We start from the raw sequence: 23,665 nt of genomic DNA on the forward strand, positions 1-23,665 counted from the left end.
CTGGTGCCACATAGTCTGTTAAGATCAACATTCTATTTGACAGATATTGTAAGTTAAGTTGCAAAATGCATTTTACACATTGATCTACATTTTACAGAACTCTTGGGAATGGTTTACCTAACAGTGATCTTTCACAGAATACCTGCTGGGAACTATAACCAAACTGTTTAGTTTCTTTTTTTGGAAATTTTTTCCTAATTATGGTGTCTTAGACAGCTTTTTTGCTGTTTTGACTAAAGGATCTGACCAGCACAACTGTAGGGGAGGAACAATTTATTTGAGGACACACGGTTTCAGAGGTCTTACTTCATAGAAGGCCAGCTCCATTCCTCGCGGCTCAAGTTGAGGAAGAATATCATGAACAGTGTGTGGCAGAGAGAAGCAGCTCACATCATCACACCCCATCTGCCTATAGCTCCCACTCAGTTAATCCCATCAGGGATTGATCCACTGATTGGGTTGAAACTCTTACAATCCTATCATTTCTTCTCTGAAATTTCTTGCATTGTCTCACATGTGAGCTTTTGGGGGATACCTCATATCCAAACCATAACATATGACAAATGAACCAAGATTTATACTTTCTCTTTTTTGATTGATTTTTTTCACTATTTCTGTAATAATATGGAGGATAGCTTATGTAAATGTAATCAATACGATAAATTTGGCAGTAGTATAGGTATGTTTGCTTGTATGTGTGTATGTATGTATGTGTGGGTGTTTATGTGTACAGGCTACTTCAAATAAGCAAATAGACTGGATTGGACATTGTAATTTCTCAGTCAGTATCAAGTGATTTCCACTAATTATGGCATTCGGATAAACTTATGACCTTTGCACTCTCTCCAAGGAATTGAGGGGTTAATTTCAGCTAGCAAAAAAAGCTCAGCCCGGCTCTGTATTTCTTCTACCTCATTAGTAATAACTCACATGATTCCAGCAATCTCAAGAATCACTCCAACTATCTCACATCCTGGAATTGTGTTTGACCTATTCAGGCAGCAGTCTGACTTTGATAGATTGATACTAAAATTAAAGTCCTCTAAGATCTCCAATGTTATATCACTGTACACTTAGTGACATCTCTTCGCTGATCTCTTCTTCCCTCCACTTAAAGACTTACTCTCATACCACATCAAGCCACTCACTCTTCTCTTTGGGCTGTCTCCTTTCACCTCCAAGCCTTGGCATTGGCTTTTATCCTCTTATTACTCTGTCTAAATTTTGTTGATTTTCCAGTGCCTGAACAAATGCTTCTTCATTTGTGAATTGCTCTGTTTCTCAGTTAGAAATAATTCTTAAAATCTTAGCATTCCTTTGTTTATACAACCCATACAGGATGGTTTTTCATGTTCCAGTTTATTACTCCTACTGTACACAGGAGCAGGAATCACATTTTATTCTTCTTTAAATGGTCTAAAGTACTTGTTTATAAATGTGCTCAATATGTGCATAACAATGCCGGAGAATGCATGGATAGTTAGGAATATGTCAGAATGTGTTCATGAGGAATCTCCCAAATGTATTTTAGAATTATTTTAAAATTTCAGGAAGAGAAAAATTTTAAAAACCTATATAGGCTTGTAAAAATGATTTAGGAAATTTGGGAATGAAAGCAATCTTTTTTTTTTAAAAAAAATTAAGAAATTAAAAAAAACAACTTTTTCGTATGTGTGCTGGAGATTGAATCCAGGGATTTTGCATGATAATCACGTACTCCACAATGAGCCACATCCCCAGTCCTGTTTTTATGTTTTGTTTTATTTTGTTTTTTACAGCAAATTTCTTCCTTAAAAAAATATTTAAACCCAAATAATAATGTTTTAGTCAGCTTTTTCGCTGCTGTGAGTAAAGGATCTCACTAGACAATATTAGCGGGGGCTCACATTTTCAGAGGTCTCAATTCATAGAGAGCAGGCTCCATTCCTTATGGCTCGAGGTGAGGCTGAACATCATGGCAGAAAAGTGTGAAAGAGGGAAGCAGCTCACATGATGATCAACAAGCAAAGAGAGAGAGCTCCACTTGTCAGATATAAATATATACCCCAAAGTCATGCCCCCAATGTCCCACCTCCTCCATGTACACCCCACCTGCCTTCAGTTACCCCTCAATTAATCCTATCAGGTGATTAATTCACTGATTGGGTTCAGGGTCTTGTACCCTAAACATTTCTTTTCTGAACCTTCTTATATTGCCTCGTGAGCTTTTAGGAACACCTCACATCCAAACCATAACAAGTAGGCCGTGGAAAATATCTCTTATCTAGTCTTTCATTTGGAAATGTTTCATTGCCATAATTAATTCTGAGAGTCACGTTTGAGAATCAAATTACTTATTAACATTATTTCTCATTTTTCTCAGTTTGCATTATTATAAATTGTGTATAAATACATTCAGCTAACAGTTTACTATTGAAATTAGAAGATAATTCAATCATAATAGTTATAGTTTGATACAACTTCATGTCATGTAATTGAGTCCGTGAGAATGACATATTAAATGTCAAAAGAGCAAATAGATGATATGGTATAAATGAATGCCATTGAATACAATACGATTAAAATTTATAACAGACTTTTTTTTTCTTATATATGCTTTTGAGGTTACAAGTAATAATTTCTATAGCAAATATCAGAAATTTTGAGTCAAAGAGAATTTGATGTTTTCATCCAGAAGAAAGTAACAAAAAAAGTGATTAATGTGAGAAAATAGTCTTTAAGATAAATAAAAGAAAATACCAATAAGACAAGTCAGTAATTTAATAAAGCTAAATTAAAGCACATTACAGATAGTTTAGTATATGTATTTGTTTATGTGTATTGTTCTACCTGGTGAAACAGTTTACATACATGATAATATTTATTTTATAAGTGAAATAGTCTCTCTTGAAATATAAATGGCATGCTAGGGAAACATATGTAAGACTAAAATACATGTTTTATTTGGTCTTTTTAGATATACATGACAATAGAGTATATTTTGATATTTTTATACATTTGTGGAGTATATTTATTCTATGTGAGATCCCAGACTTGTGTTTCATGATATGTAATTTCACTGTGTTGTATTCATATATGTACGTAGGAAAGTTATGTCAAATTCATTTCACTGTCTTTTCCCCTTTGTCTAATCCAATGAACTTCCATTTTACCCTCTGTCCACCCCTTGTTCTGTGTTAGCATCCACATATCAAAGAGAACATTTGCCTTTGGTTTTTTTTTTTTTTTTTTTTTTTGTTGAGACTGGCTTATTTTACTTGGCACGATAGTCTCCAGATCCATCCATTTACTGGTAAATGTCATAAAGTCATTCTTTTTATAGCCAAATAATGTTCCATTGTTTATATTATGCTTTTAAATATGTTTTTTATTATAAATAGTATCATTTCTATGACTCTTTGTCTTATTAGCCTATAATTAACATCAACATTAAAATATTTAGAAATCTTCTAAGAATTTTTGAAGGCATAAAGATTCAGAGAAAATACAAAGTTTATCTTAACATTTATTCATGACTCACTACCAAAATAATGAATATTAATCTTTTGAAAACTTTTCTCAGGTAAGTTATCTTTATTAGGATTATATTTACTTTTAAAAATTTTAAATTTTAAATCAACAGATGATATTTGATATATTTGTAAGGTACAATATGATAATTGGATATATGTGTATACCATGTTATTATCAAATCAAAGTAATTAACATTTCTAGCTCCTCCTCTACTTATGATGTTGACGTGTTGGAAAGCTGCAATCTCTGGGATATTTTGAAATATAAAATAATTTGCTAAAAACTGTAGTTGTTGTGGGGCAGGTCACTCAGAAAACACACCAAGTCCCAGTTTTGTCCAAATTGAAGAGTCTTTATTTAGCCGGCCAGCTGGTGACTGCTCCCCACAGGACCCATAACTGTTTCTGCAAGGAACAGCCCCAAGCCTGAGCATTATTTAGGATATTTAAAGGCAAAAACTACATCTGGGTTGATGTAGCTGTAAGCAAGCGGGTACAGAAGCTAGATTGGGCGATTAGCGAGACAATGCAATGGGTACATTGGTATTTCCCACAGGACTTTCCAGGTTGGTATAGCAGTAAGCAAGCAGAAGGGAAGTGGGTCAAAATGACCCTAATTCGGTACAAGTTAGAGAATGGTTATTAATGTCTAGACAATCAATCTCTGACAAGATACACTGCCAAAGAAAAATGGAAAGCAAAGAGAAAAATTTTACATTGTTTAATAACTACTATTTTGTGTTGCCAAGTATGTTATGCTAGGTAACTATTAATGGGTACAGAGGTGGGGCTCTCCCACCTGAGAAGCATTTCTTACATGATATGGAGTCTCAAGGTAAAATGGAGTCTGTTTGGTCATTGCCCATATAGCCTGGCCCATAACATAGTTACCCTACTGTGCCAGAACAGTAGGACTAATTCCTCCTATCCAACCTCTTTATCTCCCTTACCTTCTACTCTCCCTGACCTCTAGTGACCACTCTTTTACTCTCTTTGAGTTCAACTTCATTGGCTTCCACCAAGGAGTGAGAATAAGTGATATTTATCTCTCTGTGTCTAGCTTAATTCACTCAATATAATATCCTACAGTTCCATCCATGTTGCCACAAATGCCAGAAAAAATATTGTTATAGGTATTTTCTAAGTTTGGATCCTCTCAAAAGTTGATTCTGAGATGAGGATTTGGGTGCAAGTACTTTATTTGCAAAGTGGCCGTGGGAAGCACTAACAAAGAGTGGGGATTATTCAGGAAAGCCAGCAGAGAACACAGTCATGAGTCAGTTCCCAGTTTCATCAATTTGGGCTCATTTTCTCTGTCACCTTCTGAGAAATGGAGTGAAACATGTCTCAAAATGGATCCACTGAAAAGCAGATATTCTGGAGTATTTATGTACTGACTTCCAACCTGGGTGAGTTACTCTGTGGGTATTGAATCTCCAGCAGATTTAACTTTCAACCTGTGCTGAGCATGCTGTAGTGGTCAGGGAATATCTTTAGTCAGGAAGCCATCAGCATGTGGAGAACGGGCTATAGAAGGACTCTGTGACAGAGGGCATCTGAAGGACTATAGCTCGTAAGTAAACGGTGTTTGCTATAAAACTTAAGGATTTTTCTGTTTTACTGTTTATTGGTCAGAGAACTCCAGAGAGAAAAAGAATGAAAGATAGAGACAGATATTGAAACATAGATGAAATGGGAATTATTAAAATTGGTTTATATGGCTATGGAGAATGAGAAGTCATACAGATGACCATCTGCAAACTGGGGAGACTTGGGTGACAATAGCATGGCTCAGTCTATATCTGAAGGTCTCAGAACCAGTGAACCTATTCTCAGTTAGAGGCCTGAGGCTTGAGAACCATGGGGCCTCTGGCTTGAGTTCCTGGAGTCCAAAAGCCTTGAGGGCTTATGACTAAGGAAAGGAGAGCATTGTTGCTCTAGGAAGGAGCTAAAAAACCCCAGCCTTTTTTCTGTATTTATTTGTTCTCTGCAGACCCCTAACCTATTGGATTTCCTCTCCCCATATTGAGGTCAGATCATCTCCACTCAGTCTATCAACTCAAAGCCAATATCCTCTGAAAAATTACCCTCACAGATAAACCCTAAAATATGCTTTACAAGTTCTCTAGGTATTCCTTAATCTAGGCAAGTTGACATCTAAAATTAACCATCACGTGTATTTTCAATATAATTAGACACTATTATAAAGTATTAAAACCTATCACTTATACTGTTTTCCCAACAGGAATTTTATTTATTATCTATACACTATCTCAGTGGATATGTATTTAATGCATTGATTTCATAATTCTAAATGATGAACATAAAATAAAAGTTAAATCCCTTCCCATTTAACAGTCATGATTAGCACCCAGATGGAGATTTTCTTTTCATTCCTGATTGCTTAATTCATACTTTTCCAGAGACAAGACTTTATACCATGGTTACTTGTTTTAGTCAGCTTTTTTTTTTTTTTCTGCTGTGACTAAAAGGGCCCAACTAGAGCAATTATAGAGGAAGAAAAGTTTATTTGAGGGCCCACATTTTCTGAGGTGTCAATCCATAGATAGCAGGAAGAAAAGATGTCTATATTCTCTACTGTCCTTTCCCTTCCCCTGCAAATTGTGAGATGTAATGAGAAGTATTAATATTTCCCAGAAACAAAAAATGATGTCCTCCTAGAAAAATTGAACATATACTTTTCTTTAGTTGACATGTTTTCTACATTTATTTTCCCCTTATTGTCCTTTCTTTCAAATTGATATAATATCTTTATACACAAACATTTGGGATCACAGTTTATACATTTCATTCTAAAATTATTTATTGGAATGCTCTTTGTTTCAAGCTAAACTTTGCAAGGTCTAGAAATATATGAAAAAATAAGTCATAATCCCTGTTTCAAAACACTTAGAGTTTGTGGTAAATATTTACATGTAGCAATGTTATAGAATAAAGAGTTCATGCCTTTAGATATATACTATGTGCAATAGGGACACAAACAGTGGAGAGGAAGTATTTCATTCTGATTGGACATTACCCAAAGGTTCACAGAGGAGGTACTATTTCATTTGGATCATGAAGGTGAAACTCCAATGAAAAGATGGGGCTAGGAATCTTTCAGGGAGAAGAAGAGAATAATGAAAGGCATGCAGGTCTGAAAGTACTCCAGCTTTGGGAATAACGGGCATATAAACATTTTTGATGGTATGGTGAAATACTATACCAGAAAGATAGGGTGGGTCTGGATTGTGGAAGACTTTGCATAAATTTATAAGGCAGTCAGACTTCATTCTATCAGCAGTGTTGAGAAATAAAATGTTTTGAATAAATAAACCCCACCAATGAAATGATGTTTTATGAAGAGAAATCACTGTTTCACTTCACATAAATCACTTGTATATCATTAATAAGGATAGATGGTCAGTTAGAAAAAATTTGGGAAGAGCGGTACTTCTCTACAAAAATTGTAGGCTGCTATAGTTATCCATGTGAGACGCAGAAAAATCATGAATTTCAACAGTAGCAAAGGCAATAAAAACAATGCAGACATTTCAGCAGTAAAAACTCTCGACTTCTTATGAGTAGTATGGTTTTAGAGCAGTGGGGCTAAGGCATCTAAAGATAGAGCTGGGTGTAGTGTGTAGTGGGCGCTCTCCCCACAGTCCCTCTGATCCCTTTATCATTGTGTATGGTGTGTGTGTGTGTGTGTGTGTATGCGCGTGCTCATGCACTTGCCTCAGCATACATGTGCCTCTGCACTCTCTTGTCTTAGCTCTAAATGACTGAAAACATATATCCCTAAGGCAGGACCTTTAAAAGGACTGACAGATATGAGAGGAGACAAGTCCAGCTTCTGTGGCTTGAGCTGGGACAAACACTGAAGTATAATTCACTTTCCCAAGTTCTTAGGAGGGGACGGTTAGAGGCTGGCACTTTGTCTAGAATTGCATCCTTGCTAGCCTCTGCCATTTTCCTGTGTTGAATCCCCTTCGGCTCCCACTCCCCCTCCTCCTCCTCCCCCTCCTCCTCCCCCTCCTCTCCCTCCTCCTCCTCCTCCTTCTTCGGAGAATGCTTCCTTAATAAATTACTTGCACATGGAATCTACATCCCACTGTATGTCTCTGAGATACTCACCTTAAAAGAGGGCACAGTGAATGTTCTGAGATATTTATCTTAAAAGAAGAGTTTTGAGATTGAGGGTTTTGAGACAAAATTAACTCAAAATAGAGAAAATAGTTTCTATCCTTTTGACTCACTTTATTTTACCTCCAAAGATCAACTCCTATTGATCTATTTTTCCCTTAGTAGAAGCTAATTGCCTCCAGCCAGAATTTGAAGTGAAATTAAAATAAGCAAAAGTATTATCCAAAATATCAGGGTAAAAAATTTGAAAGAAAATGGATGAATTGGGATTGAATGGGAAAAAAATAAGAGATAGCAGAGGGCCACAACCAACAGGACACAGATTCTGACATGGTTTCTTCTTTATTCTGTCATTAGATTGTCCCAATAGCATCATAGTGTCTTCTTTGTGAGATAGAGACTTAGTGCATCACTATCAGTCACATTTGGATTCTTGGGCCCTCCCTCAGAAGGCCAATTCTGTAGACCTAAGGTGAAATACAGTCACCTGAACTTTAAATAAAGGGGTATATTCACTGTAGAAATACTGAAGGAATTAATAGATCAGATGTAATTCTCAAGGTGTGGTCCTAGACCAACAGCATCAGGATGACCTAGAACTTGTTAGAAATAAAAATTCTCAACTCTGTTTCTTATAAGTCCTGCAGGCAATTCTGAAGAACAAATTTTGAGAACCACTATAAATAGTATTGTATTCTATAATGATATCCATCTTTCTTGTCTTCATTTAGAAATTAAGTTTTATGAATTTTTCATATGATAAAAATTTCCTCTACCAATGTAAAAAGACTAAGACTTTGGAATTAGACATATCTGGGTTTAAATCTCAGTTTCCCACACTACCTGAGTGCTCTTGTGGGACAAACTTATAGAATTTTACAGTTTTTAGAAATTTATAAAATCAGATATCAAGATATATAAAATTAAATCTAGAAAAAAACACAAAACAGGTTAGCATTGTCTCTAACTAATGATAAGTACTTAGTAAATGATAGTTTACTTTGTTTTCTTTTAAGGAGAACATGTATTTTAAACTTTTTTGAATAATTCTGAAGTATTACAATATTTAGTCTTCTGAAATAACACATTATTTTTAGTCTTCTAAAAGCTACTATTAATATCAATTGTAAGTCACAGTATTAACACTTCTATCAAGCATGACAATCATATTTAAAAAAATAATTATATGTGAATGAAATAGTACTGTTTTCAAGAATGGAATTTCACTCTGTGTTATAGAGAATATTTTTGATAAAGCTAGGAGACATTCTTTAAGAACAATATAATAATTCTTCAAGTATTCAAGACAGTTGGAAGATGAGTTTTTAAATAATTTTATAGATAGCTCAAGTTTATTTGAGTGACACTAAAAAGGATGAAGGAAGAAGAAAGAATTCCAGCCAATACATTTGAATATGAAATTATTTTACTTGATTCATACCATTTTAGTTACTGAAACTCCTTGAGAGATGACACTGTATGTAACTGGTGACTTTTGGCAATATTGATCATTGTTTCAGGGCCTCCTAAGGATAATAGATTAAGTTTACCCTCATCCAAATTGGCCCATTGTTTTAATATTGATTCCTTATATCTACCACTTAAATTTTAAAATATCTTGTCTCATTTGCAATCAAACTACCATATGTTATTCATCTTAGAATTAGCAACCTCAATCTAATATTCTGTTTCTAATCTTTTGTAAGTTGGGAAAGCAAATAATTAAGACTTACGGCATTTCATGTAAAGTACAACTTTTCCACTTGAGAGTCCACAATAGACTGTGAGAGTAAATTTTACTGGCTCTACTGCCTGAACTTTGTAGAAAATTTCCAGGTGGAAATTTATATTTTAACATATATTTGTGTTTTTATTCTATTTGATTCATATTTGTAAGTCTGGTAACTAATATAATGAAATGCATGGAACAGACTCTAACTGGGAGCTGAATGAATGAACTCCAAGGCAAATTTAAAGAAAAAGTAACTTTTATGTGAATGTGTGTGTGTGTGTTTCCATGAGTCCTGCATGGAAATGGATATTTAAAATTATAGATTTCAATAATATCTAAACAAGTTTTCATTCACATAATGAACTAGTAGTAAAATTTTAGTTTCCAGCTCCATCATATCTTAATGCATGGACACACTGGCAGTGCATACAGAGCAGCAGTAGCCACTGGAAGGTCAGAGATCACTATGCAACAAGTTCACTAACTCCAAGCTCTCTCCTCCCATTCTCTGGTGAAATCAACTCTATTAGTCTTTCTTTTGCCTTAGTAAATTGGACTTTTCATTGTCTCCACTGATAACCTCTCCTGGTAACTTTAACAATCTTCATAAAATTCAATGTATACAATCATTTGAAGTAAATTATTCCATTGGCCAGGCATGGCTCTTTGGGGTTCTATTATGTCACTTTTAATTCCTTTTTATTTTCCTTTTTCTCTCTGACTTCATCATTTCTGTCCCTAAAATCATTCTCCTAGTGAGCTCCACTACAGGCCATCCATCTCTTGATAATTTCCTGGGCCTCTCTCCTGAACTCTATTCTCTTATATACATCTTCTTACTTGTAATCTCCATTTGGTTTTCCAAAAGGCATCTCAAAGTTAATATATCTAGAAATATCTGTCTGATTTAACTGCTTCATACAACCATAGTTCTCACAGTCTCCTCATCTCAAATAACCATGAAATTGAAGATATTCTTAGTTCCTCTTTTCTTTTTTTTCAGATTTACCTTATACAATATTCACAAGTAAATCTTATCTCTGTTTTTAAAATACATTTATAATTTGACCAGTTCTTAAAACATCTACCACAAATACCCAGATATAACCACTGTGAAAATCTTACCTAGAATAAGTCTTCTGCTTCACAAAGTGCTATGGACTGAGTTATGTCCTCCCAAAATTCATATATTAAAGCTTTAACTCCCAATGTGACAGTATTTGGAGATGGCCTTCGGGAAATATTTAGGATTAATGCATTCATAAATATGGTGCTTTCACGATGAGATTAATGTCTCTATAAGAAGAGACACCAGAAAGTCTATTCTTTAATGCAATATGAGGACATAATACAAAGGTCGCCACCTGCCAGCCAGGGAGAGAGTTTCACTGGAACCTGACCTTGCTACACCTTGATCTTTTGTTTCTAGATTCCAGAACTGTGGGAAATAAATTTCTGTTTTTCAACAGAATAGATTCATTTTAATGTTTGCATATAGTACTTCTTTATATTCTCCTTTAATGTTTAACAAGGAGGAAAGTATTCAAAATATGAAATCAATTCCTACTATTTATATTATGTTTGATTCAAGATAAAAAAAAGAAATGTTAACTTTCAGTTAATGAAGAGTTAAAACAAAACAGAACAACACTAACAACAAAAGCAAAATAGTAAATCCTAAAATGACCTGTAATATTTTAGACATCTCCTATCCCTGTCTTTGGTCCATATCCCCTGCCATTACCCATTCTGCTCTAGCAACCTGGACTCTTTGCTCTTCATAGGGTACCTGCACCTGTTCCTTTTGCCTTGAATACTTTTTTCTAGATGTACTTATGTCTTATTTTCTTATTCAGATAAAATTTGAACAAAATGATAACTTCTCCCCTCCATACATCTAGACCCAGACTCCACTTTCTTCCCCTCCGTTGACCCCATTGAAACTATAAGGCACCCATACGGACTTATACATGTGCTTATTGTTTGCTTTCTTTATTATAATTGGAACTCATTAGGGAAAGAAAAAAGTCATTTACTCATGGTTATACCCACATTATCTTGAAAAATGGTTGGCACATACTGGCACTAATTACGTATTTGCTGAAATGCTTGTTGGGTAAATTTAATCTTGATTCTAGATCACTCCTTGGCTAATATTTACATTATTCCTCGAAATAATGAACCAATCTAATTCATCATGAAGACAGAAAATAACTATCGGCAGACTTTAGCCTGGAATATGTTGCATAGGTTAGCTGTTTACAAATGTACCCTGAGACATATTTGCTTAGATTTTTGAGTATTAGTTTCCCCAATGACAATAAAATCAATATTTCTACATTTCAGGTTGTTTTGGAATTAAATGAGATGATATATGTAAAGATGCCTAATTTAGTGCCTAAAAAATTGTAGGAGCTTCATAAAATTAATTCATGCATCTATACTTCCAGCCAGGGATTGAGTCAAGTACATTGAGACAAATACAATCTAGAAAATCAATACAAATATTATTAAATATCTACCACATGTATGGTAACTTCTGGGGTAAGAATGGAAAGAGAGAGAAAATAAAATTTAAAAACTGATGTTTATCTTAATCCAAAGATCTTATAATTTATCAGGAAGAAGAATGCATAGTTTATACTAACTTAAACCAGTATTTTAAAAGAAAATATTCTAAAGAAAATATTTCCTCCCAATTTGTACTATATAGAATCAGAAAACATTAGTTTGGATTCTAACTTCAATAATTACTTGCTGGGTTATTCTTTTCCATATATTTTTCTTCCCTGACTTTATTTTATGAACCATAAAATGTAGCTGTCAATAATACAATCAGCAAAGTCGGGGATGTTAAATGAAGATGAGTTGTTGGGAAATTTGGGGTAAATTGCAAAATTATCTATAAATAATATTAATATTTGTGAGAAATGTCAAGCATCTGTACTCTCCTGGCATTTCTTTCACTCTGTGTTAGTACTTATCTCACTTGATCACTCTATTTGTTTGAGTCCCATTAGTGCAGTGGGAGTTCCATAAGAAGAGGCATTGTTTTATTCATTTTAGTTTTATGATGTCTATTTAATAAATGTTGAAGGGAGAAAGAAAAAGTAAAGAGAATGAATAAATGCTAATAATAGAGATATAAGCATAATGTAGGGAATAATAAATGTCAGCTTGCATGGAGGGATAGAAATAGAGAAGACCACTCAGGAGTGGCATATTCAATTTAAGTCTTGCAAGTTGAATTAGAGTTTGACAGGCAGAGGATAAAAAGAACATTATAGGTGCTGTAAAGGTTTTGCAGTTGGACTCAAAGGATAGGGTTTTGGGGACTCATAAACTGATTATATAATTTTATGTGTTTATGCATTTGCTCCCAAGGTCACAGACCACAGTTTGCACTGTAGGCTCAAAGTTGTCGTGTCACAATATAAAGATAAGAAATACTGCAGATGAAAGAAGCCAGGTAAGGTTGTGAACCCTTATAGTTCCAGCTACTCTAGAGGATGAGGCAGGAGGATCACAAGTCTGAGGCCTGCCTGAGAAATTTGAGTGAGGACCCTGTCTAAAAAAAATGAAAAGAAAAAACCACTTCAATTGGGAGAAGATGAGCAAATATGTCATAACATATTTAGGGAGCAAAAAGAGTTGTATTGTAACTGAACAGTGCTCACTCTGCACTTTAAAATGTGGAAAATCAGAAATTAATATTTGCTTCAGAAAAATAAGAAATAGAACTTTTTTATTCTTCCAAACTAAATGCTTACTAGCTTTTACAAATGCAAAGGCTTTATCTGTTACTAAATACTATTTAAATACAGTCTTGAGGGAAGGAAGATCAAAACCTAGTCGTTCATTCAAAACTATCCATTTTATTGATTCACAACTCTTTGAAGTCTTCTTGATTCTCTGGTTCTCACTTATTCTTTGTAGAATTTTAGCCTTTGATTGTTTCCAACTGAGTCCTGGCCTTGTTCCCTATAGTAGAGAACAGCTGGTTGCCTATGGTAAACCCAGCAGTAAATGCCAAGCTAAAGACAGGATATAGAACACAGTGTTTGAAGAAAAAGTTAGATCTTCATTTGAACGCTGTTGAAATTGTTCCTGCAGTTTAAGATGGCACTGATTCCTAAGCTGATTGCAATTCCCAATGGCTTTGCTTTTTATTTGTTTTGTTTTTCTTAAAGCCAAACACCACTTATATTTCTCCTTTATACAATCTGTTCAATTACTAGCAATTATGAAATCCACCATACATCTTATAGAAAAAGGTATGCTATCTACCTTTCATGGGAAGGTCCCTCTGAACAGCAGTATGCTGAGTCATATGCTGTAGTCATTAGACTCCTTACATAAACTTGGACTTGGCAAAGGACACATTTCAGACAAATCAGGATTTACATTTCCAGTAATGTTTTCATGGATTTGAATTTATAATTCATTTGTTTGGTGAATTAGGAGAGAAGCTTCACATGTAACCTCATACAAGTTTCATCTATAAAAACATGTCTTGTCTGGTGCCTCTCTGTTGAATGAATGAAGATACACCCTTGTATAGAGATTTTAAAAAGAGAGAAAGAAATAATACATGCAGTGATGATAACTCTGCACATTTTGACAGCAGTTTACAAAGTACTTTCACAGTATGACCTACTGGAAAGAAAAATTGAATTTGGATTCAGAGAAATCTGTATTTGCTTAGTGGATCTAGAGTTCACTACCAAAGTAATAAAATCAGTTTCTTTGTAATCCTCAGGGTTATTGCCTCATAAAGAGGATCATCTACCACCTGGTTCATCTTTCGGAATTGATGGGAGGATTGATTAGAATTAAATGAGACAAGGAAAGGGAAGGCATTGGCAAACTCAGTGCCCTGCTGAGGTTGATCAGCATCACATCACATCCTTTCTTGAATGTTGCACAAAGGAATGTAATTTCTCACGTAATAAAGATGGAAGTAAAAAGGCTTTGTATTTTTATCCTATCATAAGTAAATATTAAATATGCAAATACAATTTTCATACACTTTATTAAAAGAGGTATTATGAGGAGAAAATAAGATGAAATTTTTGGTAGGATAGTTTCCAGAGAAGACAAATTAGCTAACTGGGGAGAAAATGAAGATGTGCTATAAGAGTTTAAAATTATTTAGAGGTTAAGACCTGTAATCACAGAAAAAGTAACCTTGACTTCATCCCTGAATTTCTGAATTATATATATTTTTTTACTAGTGAAATCTAGATCCAATAATCAAGCACATATTTCTCTAAATCCAAATTTCACTTGACTTTCCTAGAAAAAACAAGAGTAAGAACTAGTGAGAAAGTAGATAACACTTTCAATCCAAAAATATCTAAAAGTTAGGAAAAGCTATCTAGTTGTCAAGATTTATGAGAGGCAAACTAGTAATCTCATTTACTGTTTATTGTCTAAGTTTGAGTTAAATAATTAAAAATATAGATGTTTAGAAATGGGGAAGAATAAAGAGAAATGGAATGTGGTTGATTTATAAAAGATGTAAGAGTTATATTGCTGGAAAAAAATTGTTCAAAAGTTGGGAACAAGGCAAGAATGACTGCATGTCTTTTCACTGCCTAACAGGCCTTGTAGGAATTACTTAATTTTCTAGGAGTCTGTCCCTTTGATTGGGGAACATATTCTGGAAAGCAACATGCTAATTTATTATTTTTTATGTAAGATAGAAATACAAATTATTTCTGTCCTAAAGCAAAGACAATTCCAAGGGATATGATTTTACTGCCTTATTGGAGTATAACTTAGCAAAATGCTTTTAATATGATTTTTCCAGCTGAGTCTAAAAGTCTCTGTGCTTTAGATGCACTTTGAGTCATGCTATGGATTCTTCTATTTATGAATTAAACCACTGTGATTTATTCTGTTTTTGTATCTCACATTTTTAACTTTTTTAAAAAAATTAACACTTTCGCATTTTATTAATTAACAGGATCTGTATCTGTATGTTCTTTTCCCTAAATTTAAGAAAACAACAATAGGTAGATGTGGTGGTGCATGATTCTAATCTAACTACATAGAAACTGAGACAGGAGAATTACAAAATCAACCCTAGCCTCAACAATGTATCAAGACCCCATCTCAAAGGATTAAAAAAAAGTCAGAGGAAGCAACTCAGTGGTAAAGTATCTCTGGGTTCAATCTCCAGTACCAAAACAAAACAAAATCAGATTGGACAATTCTCTGAGTTTTATAGAATTCAGTCTATATTTTGCATTTATACAATTTTTTTCTAACTTTTTTCACTCTGATCTTATCGACTTAATTGTTGATAAGCAGTAGCATTATTAACTAGCTAAGTGAAGTAGGGCAGATAAAGTTATAAAAGTTTGATGATATTGATATTACATTTTAAATGTCACAAAGGATATCTCCATTAGAAAAGATATTAGAGTTTTTGACAAGATGGTACATAATAAAATCTAGTCTCCTTCCCTAAATCCCTACTCAGGAAATATTAAATATTTAAAAGGGGTGTATACAAACTGATATAATAAAGGATTTTTTAATAAAGCAGAGAAACTTCTGAATTGAAAGAATGTTGTTTCTCAGTTAGTGCTAAGGTTATGGAGGGATAGAGAGGGCAGAAAGGTGTCAGGAAAATCAGACAGGTAATGATTTTGGAAGGAAAAGAAAGGAAGAAATAGACATTGGTAATGGTTCAGGTTGGTAAATGTATTAAGGTTTTGCTGAAAAACAAAATGAATAGGGTTTGTGTGTATATGTGTAGAGTGAGACAGAGACAGAGACAAAGAGAGAGATTCAGAAAGGGAGAGGAAGAGAATGAGCAGGAGATAGATTTTTTTTTTTTTTTTTTTTTTTTTAAGAAATTGACTCATGATTGTGGGGTTAGCAAGTCCAAACTCTGCAGGACAGAAAACAGGCTGGAGACGTCGGGAAAAATTTCATGTTGTAGCTTGCATCTGAAGATATTCTGAAGATGAATTCTTTCTTCAGGGACCTCAGTTTTTTTCTTAAGAACTTCAGTGGAATGGATGAGGCCCGTCCATGTTATGGAGGGCAATCTGCTATATTCAAGGTTTATAGATTTAAATGTTTTTTTTTTTTAAGTTTTAATAGAATATGTTGTTATAATTGTCTATTTTATTTTATTTTTTATTTTATTTTTTTTTTAAATGTGGATGTGTAACCGATGTGATTCTGCAATCTTTGTAATGTTTTGAATAACCTATAGATTTAAATGTTAATGACCTAACCAAGTTGACACATGAAGTTATCCATCACTATGAGTTTAAGAAATCCATAAAGAAAAATACACATAAAAAGTGTTCTTGGATTCTGGCTTCTGAATCAGCATGTAGGGAGCCTGAAAAGTCATTTGTCTGGTTCAACAATTTTCCTTGATACATTAAAGAACCGAGATTACACAGCAAACAGCACCAACAGTGGAAGAGACCAACAGATGGATGCAGAGCTCAAAGCTTAGTAGAGCCAAAACCTAAAGCAGAATACCATAGGAACCTGGGCCTGGGCAGGAAAATGTAATACATAATTGCCCAATTGCTGTTGGCTCAAGGAGGATAAGATTAAGAGATAAAAGCACAGGAAATGGCCAGTCTTAAGAGGTCCTCAAAATTTTGTGAGTTTTACCTCCAGAAGCCTTATCATGTAATCCAAGTCAAGACAGAAGAAAATATCTTTGTGTGCTTCTGTGAGTATGTAGCCATTTTTAAATACATCTGGAGTAATTTTCCTTAACAAGATCAAATCTTCAAAGAAACTATTTTACCAGAGCCAAACCTTCAGAGTTTTAATAGAGATTAAGTGGGCTGGGGAAAGGAAAATACCAAACCCCAGCCAGCTGCAGTCTTCCTGTGTCCCCTAGAAGGGTAAAAAATGAGGCAACAGAGAAGCACTTTGAAGGTCACACTCTAGGACACAGGCTCACTAAATACGAGGTCCTAGGAACAGGACTGCAGAATGCTTTCTCTCCCCTGCACCCCTCACCTGACATCAAAAGTACTCCTATATAAAATCAGGTGAATACAATTGGGAAAAGCATGGCTCATAGGATATTAAAAAAAAAAAAAAAAAAAAAAAAAAAAAAAAAACTCCTAGGGAAACCCAAAAGAGGAGACAAAGAACAAGGACCAGAGGGAAGTTCAACCTCTGACATCTACAAACACAACTTAATCCCTAGCAGGAACATCTCAAAGGAAAGGCCTATTTATCTCAGTTGTTTTTATTCAGTACATTATGTTTAGCTTGCAAAGGAACAAAGCAAAATAAAAACAAGACTTACTAAAATAACAAAATCACAGTTTAAAGAACATGCATCTTATTAAGAGCATGCATCTGAATAAGACTCCAACATGGCAGAGATGTTGGAATTATCACATTGGGATTTTTCCTCTAGCTTAATTGATATAAAATTGACAAGTAAATGTTGCATATATTTAGGGTACAAAACTGAACGATATGATATACCTAAACATTAAGAAATGTTTAGAATAATCATATTAACACACCTATCACTTTATACCATTATATTTTTGTGCATTTAGTGATAAGATCTACATTCAGCAAAATTTAAGTATATAACACAATATTATTAGCTATAGTCACCATGCTGTACATTAAGATCTCTAGAACTCGGTCATATTATGATTTAAAGTTGCTATCCTTGAACAGCATCTGCCCCCTTCCCACGTTCCCCCTTTCTACTTTTCTTTTCTATAAGTTTTTTAATTCTACACATAAGTGAAATCATATATTTGTCTTCCTATGTCTGACTTATTTTACTTAGTATAATTTCTTCAAGTTTCATATATCTTATCAAAAATGGCAGGATTTCCTTCTTTCTTCTGGCTCAATAATATTCAAGTGTGTGTATATGCATGTATGTGTATTTATCCATTAATTAATCAGCAGACACTTATATTGCTTCTACATCTTGACTGTTGTGAATATTGGTACAATGAACATAAGAATACAGATATTTATTTAAGACAGTAATTTTATTTCCTTTGGATACATACTGGAAGTAGAATTACTAGATCATATGGATAAAAAGTTCAATTTTTAATTTTTTAAAGAACTTTCTATTTATTTCCATAGTAGCTGTACTAATATAGAAGTTCCTTTTTCTCAACACATATACTGATACTTGTTATGTCTTGATTTTTTTTTTTTGACTAACAGCTGTGTTAATCAGTTTTTTATTACTATGACAAAATACCCAACGAGATCAACTTAAAGGAGGAAATGTCTACCTCACGGTTTCAGAGATTTCAGTTCACAGTTGACTGGCTTCAAGGCAGAAACATCTTGGCACAAGAATATGGAGGAAACCCGTTCACCATATGGTGGCTGTAAACCAGAGAGAAAGACAGTGGTGGGGAGGGAGAGGGGCCAGAGACAAAATATATTCTTCTAGGATATACTCACAGTGATCTCCTTCACAGACCTCCAACTAGGCCTCCCCTAGTGTTTCCACTACTTCCCAATAAATAATCCATTCAATCACATTTTCCTGAATGGATTAATCCACTAATTATATCATATCCCTCATGATTCAATTTATTCCCCCAAATCTCACTTCTGAACATTGCTGCAATTGAGACATAGAGTCAACACGTGAGCCTCTAAAGGACATTCTAGATATAAATCATAACAACTGCATACACTGGGAGTTTAAAACAACTATAATTAATATGAGGGTGCTAATGGAAAAAGTGGTAAATATGCAAGAACAAATACATGCTAGGAACACAAGGATGGAAGTGCTAAGAAAGAATCGAAAGGAAAAGCTAGAAAACAAAACCCAGTAATAGACATGGTGATGCCTTTGATGGACTCATCAATAGACTAGACACAAGAGAGGGTAGAATCATGAGACTAATAAAATTGTAAATAATCATAATTGAGGAAATATAAAAGTAGAATATATATTTCACACCAACTGAATAAAATCCAATATATGAAGAATAAAACAAAAAAAAATAAGGGTGATAAAAATATAAAAAAATATAGTACAAATGAGTGCTAATTACATGTATATTACTTAAGTTTACAATGAACATATTATCAGATAGACAAACATATTAAATGATTCAGAAATCCTGACTAAAAGAAACTTAAAATATATATAGAAAGTTTAAAAAAATCAATGTTAAAAATACAAGTAATTGAATCTTGAATAATTGAATTTTAAAATGTAGAAAAGATAGTGTCTTAAATAAATGGTACTGGCATAATGGAATGGCCCTAATGTAGAAGATTGCACTTGAACTTTTCTTCTCACACTGTATAAGTCAACTCAAAGGGATCAAAACCTTTAACCTAAAATGGACGTCAAACTCTGAAACAAATAGGGGAAAACGCTTCAAAATATTGGAACAGGTTATCATTTTTCTGCATGGGACTGGAAAAGCACAGGAAACCAAAGCAAAACTAGACAATTGGGATTGATTCAGAATTAAAGCTTCTGTACATCAAAGGAAACAACCAAACGAATGAGGAAATAGCCTATAGAATACGAGAAACATATTTGCCAACAATTCATCTGACAGAGGGTTAAAATCCAGAATACATAAAGAACTTAAAATTAACTTATCAAGACAAAACAAAATACAATTAAAAAAGGATGCGGAGGAAAGGGAGCTTTTATTCAAGAGCTTTGTAATGTTTTGAACAACCAATTTAAAAAAAAAAAAGAAAAAAAAAGAAATGTAACTTGGTACAGCCACTATGGAAAACAGTATGGAGATTCCACAAAAATACTAAAATAGAAGTACCATATGATCTAGTTATCCCACTTCTGGGTATATATCCAAAGAAAATCCAGCCAGCATACAAAAGAGGTACCTTTATACCTACATTTTTTGAAGCATTATTTAAACAAGCTAAGGTTTGGAATCAGCCTAGTGCCCATCAACATATGAATGTATAAAGAAATATGGTAAATATTCATGTTGAAATATTATTATTCAGCCATAATGAATTATTGAATTCTGTCATCTGCAGCACAGTGGATGAAACTGGAGGACATCATATAAGGAAAAGAAGCCAGACATGGAAAGACATTTTCTCTCTCTTATATGGAAACGAACCACAACAAACAAACAAACATAGACCTAAAAGGAGAATAGTGGTTAATAGGGATTAGGAAGGGTTTTGAGGTGGGGATAAGGGTGGAGAAAATGCATGTGAATATGAGTAATGTGTATACATTATGGAAATGTCGCAGTAAATTCTATTACTATGCACAATTAATGCCTATTAATAAAAATAGATACAAAAAGAAATGATACAAAAAATAAAATCATTTGTACTTTTGATAGCAGTTAAAATTTAATAAAGATATACAGTAATTTTTCAAAATGCAATGTAAATTTACTAAAACTTATAGTAATCCTGAAACCCTATTAGATGTGACTGCCTATCTCAAAGTAACTGTAATGAAACCAACAAGGTCCTGGAAGAGAGACTGACAAATATTCTGTTCAGATATAATGAAAAGCTAGAGATAGGTGGAACCTATCAACAGTATAAAGAAGAAGAAATTGTTTAAGAGATAATGTTAGAGATAAAATGCCAAAGGTAATTTAAAAATATATATAGGATAGTATTCTTGTGACCTTAAGATGGGAGAGGAAAATGTCTTAAAAATCACAAAAGTACAAACCATAAGGCAAAGAATACATCCAAAATAAGAATGTTTTCCCATTATAGGATGACAGGAACAAAGTTACAAATCTGGGAGAACAGATTTCACCATGTAAAGCACTGTGAAATAAGAATCTAGAATATTTAAGGAAATTCATATAAAGAAGAAAATGGTGGAAAATTCCATAAAAATAGGTAAACTGTAAAAAGGGCCTTCAGTGTTTTTTCTCTTCCACTAGTACTCTAAGAATTTCAAGTTGAAGTACTAATGAAGCACCATTTTATACCCATCCCATCAATAGGGACAAAGAGAGAGTTTGCATATTTGCAAAGACAGGCATATCACTTATTATTCAATCTGATAAACCACCAAAGAGAGTGATATTAAATGACATACTATTATATATAGGGTTTTGATCTAACGCAACTGCAGGCAATGATTGATCAGTCAATAAGAAGGTACAGTTGGTTTCTGCCTCTATGTGGACCTGAAGAGAAGGCAGTCAGGAAGGAAAGATGGATTTCTATGTAAAGGAGTGCAAGGATTAATTGAAACCTCAGGAATGGAACAAACTGGAAAATGTTTTGATCTCATATGGCCTCCGAACCTCCAACTTTGATGCTGCTGAGAATGCACCTGACTCAGGAATCAAGGGGCTAAAGAAGGACATCTGGGAGCTGGAGGAACTGTGGACCAGCTGTTGCCCCCACAGCCCCCACAGAGACAGACTGCAATCCACAGCAGTGTGGGAGAGATGCAGCAGTGTCTGGCTCCATTTCCCTGACCTTGGGAGCATCAGATAGTGTGGCTTCTGTGGTTCTTGTGCTTCTCCCAAATCATGCAAATAGTCTTTTGTGACCTACATCAAGCTAGAACAATGCAGGAAGAAATTCTGGGAAATACAATTCTACCTTAGCTAAGATGATCCAATATATCTCCCCACAGGCCACTCCTTGCCTACTTGGCATTCATATGCATCTCTTTTAAATGTAGTTATTTTAATTCCTAAAAAATGACAACAGAAAATTCATGCCCTTGCCAAATAAAATGCAATTATCCTTCTTACACCTAAAATATGCAACCCTCCCCTTAACAGAGGTCACACTCTCCCTTACCTATCTTCCGGTGATATTCATTTGTCTTTAAGCTGAGTCACATTCCCCTTTAATAACTTATAATTTAAATAACAAGATATAATGTTAACTATCATTAACATATTTCATATAGAGGATGGGGAGTAGGAAAAAAGCATGCTGATTGTCTCTTCAGTCAGTCATATGGATGTAACTGGTATTTATTTTACCTGTGCTATCTACTATTTTCCTTTAGTAAGCAACTTGGCTAGTTTTAGTTCCTTGCTTGATGGAATAACAAAACCTTCATTCTTGGAGATTATGAGTCATTAATATTTCCTCTTATATTAGGTTTGTTGCAGTTTACCATTGACTTTAATCACAAGGTCATGTGAGTAATGAAAGTGATTCAGGGGTTCTCCTGCATTCCAGATAATGCCCATTATTATCCTCATTTATTAGCAACCCCATCTCCCTAGGTATTCTGGATCAATTACCCCAGAAGGACATTTAAGGTGTCCATTTACCTGACACCCAAACTGAGTATTCAGAAGGCCATTCCAATGTTCTTTTATACCAGAAGCTTCAGATGATGGGAAATGTGAAAAGATAAGAAAACTCCATGACTATGAGTTCCTCCTTTCACTTTACCTGGTAGCTGTTGGTTGTTTTGGGTTGAATCAATGCTGTGTGGGAAAAAACTAACAAACAAACAAACAAAAGACAAAATAACAGTAAAAAAGGCATTCCATAAATTTATGTATAATAGTTTGGGCAGGAACATTATGGGAACAAAAGGCAAATACATATCCCGAGTGAGTATCTCTTCCAGTAAGGTCAAAAGCTTTCACATTCCTTGACAGAACTGGTCCTACATAATCAATCTGATGGCAGGTGAGTGACTGATTTTCCAAGGACTGGTGCCTTAGTAGGGAATTATACTTGGATTTTGTTGTCAGCATATTGAACACATCACAGCAGCTGAAGATAATCAGCCTTGATATGGAAGTCTGTGTTGCAAAATCCCCATCTTTGTCAACACATCACTGTACCTTGAGTGTCAGGTAAGGACAGATTAGATGGAAACTCACTGTCAGATGTCCACAGAATGGGTGACTTCACTCACCTTATTAGTTTTTGCTTAAATTTATTTTGTAATGAACATTTACAATGGCATAAATATCTTCAAACTCTGTGACCATCCGAGTACATCTTTCTGCAATCTTTTTACCAATTTCCCCATGTATATCTTCCATGTTTCTGACAATTAGCCAAGTTACTAGCCACTGCCAACCACTCTAGCATCCAGGAAAAATACAAAAGCAAGTTCATTGTTCAATATTATGTCTATAATTTCAAGTTTGATCTATCAAAGCAAGTTAGAGTGATCAAAATACCCCCCAAAATAATTTTAAGGATACTGAAAAAAACTTATTCTGAAGATAAAAGACTCATAACAGACAAATTAATACTAGAGAAGAACAAAGTCAGACAACTAATATTACCTGATTTAAAGACATAATTACAAATCCGCATT

Source organism: Callospermophilus lateralis, chromosome 10 (genome assembly GCF_048772815.1).
Source record: "Callospermophilus lateralis isolate mCalLat2 chromosome 10, mCalLat2.hap1, whole genome shotgun sequence".
NCBI lineage: Eukaryota > Metazoa > Chordata > Mammalia > Rodentia > Sciuridae > Callospermophilus > Callospermophilus lateralis.